Below are 2,484 nucleotides of genomic sequence, written 5' to 3' on the forward strand. Positions count from 1 at the left end.
GAGTACGGGGTCGCAGCTAAGTCCCCGAGTGGGAGGATTGCTCTCCACTAGGAGTGTTTTTAACTTAGGCAAGTACGGGGTCGCAGCTAAGCCCCCGAGTGGGAGGATTGCTCTCCACTCAGAGTGTTTTTAACTTAGGCGAGTACGGGGTCGTAGCTAAGCCCGCGAGTGGGAGGATTGCTCTCCACTCGGAATGTTTTTTAACTTAGGTGAATCAGGTTTGCGGCTAAGCCCCCGAGTGGGAGGATTTCTCTCCACTCGGAGTGTTTTTTAACTTAGGCGAATCAGGTTCGTGGCTAAGCCACCCACTGGGGGGGTTTCGGACACAAATGATTACGGGAAATCAATCATTAAGATACTGCAAAAATCTTGTCTTTGGTAAACAAACTAAAGTACTCTTATTACAACTCGTCGGGTCGAGTGATTTTAGGTATAGAAAGGGCGAAGCAGCTCCGCGTTCCATGCGCGTGGGTCGTCCATATTCTTGGCTACGTTGTAGATGTGATATGCTCCTTTGTGAAGCACCTTGGTGATTGTGACGCCCGGATAATTAAGCTACAATAATCCCATGTTAATGGTGCCATGTCATCATATTACTGTTGCTAATCCTCACTTGATCCAAATCACTTGTCAATTTCATATTCAAATTAAAGTCCAAAATTCAAATTTCTCAAACATGAAAACAAAAATGTTCAATTTATGGCAAATAATCTATAGATATTTGTCATGTTGATACCCATATTTTATAAAGTATTTAAATGCCCTTTAACGAATAAAACAGGGGCTGAAATAATTATGTAAATGCTTTTTCATTTATAAAAACTCTAAACTAATTTATTTTAGTGCCAAAATAATTGTGGTAGTGGTCTAACTATTAACACTCATTTAGGGCTAGTGTTATTTTTTTATAAAGCCTAAAAATAAAATAAAGCTATATGCAAACAAAATCTATTATAAAGAAAAGGAAAAGAACCCCCCCTCCTGGGCCAAATGGCCCAGCTGGGCCGCCAGGCCGGCCCACCTGCCCAGCACCCACCTCCCCTCTACCTCCGACCGCGTCGCTACAAGGGAGGGGTCTCCCCCGACCACCTCGTCATCGCTGACGCTGGGAGGGGATAAGGGCGACGCCTCGGGCTCCCCTCGTATCTCCTCGCCCACTTGCCCCCTCTCGCTCGCCTCTGCGCCTCCCCTCCCCCAGATCCACCTCTCCCCTCCCCTCTCACTCGATCCCGAGCGCGCCCGTCGCCATGGCCCCGTCCTAGCCGCGGCCACCATCGCCACCTCGCCTCGTCCTCGTGACAGATCGGTTCTCCGGCCCTCGCTACGTCCTCCCCGACCACCTGCGCGAGCCGGGACCCCCTGCATCACCCCCAACGCCGTCGCCTTCTTCCTCGGGTCGCCGCCGTCTTCTTCGACTCCGGAGGCTGCTGCTGCTACTAAGCCTCTCACCGGCCTCCGTGTGCCGCGCGGTGAGCTCCTCTACCTCCTACCTTTCTCCGTTTGCTCTCACGTGCCCCCTAGCTAGCTCTCACGATGATGCTGAACGCATCACCGCGGAGCTCGTCGTCGACGAGTCTCCGGTGACCAAATGGTCACGGGCGTATGCCCGTTAGCCTCACAGCGTCGCGCAGCACGCGCCTAGCCCTTTCGCTTGAGCTGTAGTGCGCCGTAGCTCCTTATCTGCTGTCGACCGTAGCTGATCCGCCGCGGACCTCGTCACCGGCAACATTTCCGGCCAGGTCCGGCCATGCCACCACCACCACTCGATGCGCGGACGTGTGGCCGTTCGTACGCACCTAGCCGCACCTCTCCACGTGCCCCGTAGCGCGATTCCGGCCAACTCCGCCGAGGCACCGCCATTGTTTTGGTCGCCGAAGTCACTCCGGCGCCGGCCGCCGACGTGGCTGGCATGGAGCCACCCCAGAGCCACTGCCATTGGGCCCCGCGGGTCCCAGTTGACTGGGTTGACCCAGTCAACTGCTGACCAGTCAGCCCAGTGCCACTGACACATGGGCCCTACTGCCTATTTTAATTAATTAAAATCTTTTAATAATTAAAACCTAATTAGTTACTAATTAGAGACTGACATGTGGGGCCCAGTAGCTAATTAACCTCAGATTAGTTTAATCTAAACTCTGTTAAATTACAGTAGCTGACATGTGGGCGCCACCTGTCTGGTTTGACTGGTCAGCCGACCTATTGACCTGCTGACATCAGCATTGCATCATGGTGATGTCATATTTCCCTTTTCTGTTATTTTAAATAATCCCAGAAAATGGTTTAATCTTTGAAAATTCATAGAAAATTAACCGTACGTTAGATGAAAATGTTTTCTACATGAAAGTTTCTTAGAACGACGAGACGAATCCGGATACGCCCTCCGTTCGTTTGTCACACATCCCTAGCGTAGCAAACGTTGAACTTTTTCCCTTCAGTTCATCTTTCTGACAGACGTCCGGAACCGGGAAAACTTTCCCGGATGTT

The sequence above is a fragment of the Triticum dicoccoides genome, chromosome 6B (assembly GCF_002162155.2).
Source record: "Triticum dicoccoides isolate Atlit2015 ecotype Zavitan chromosome 6B, WEW_v2.0, whole genome shotgun sequence".
Taxonomy (NCBI): domain Eukaryota; kingdom Viridiplantae; phylum Streptophyta; class Magnoliopsida; order Poales; family Poaceae; genus Triticum; species Triticum dicoccoides.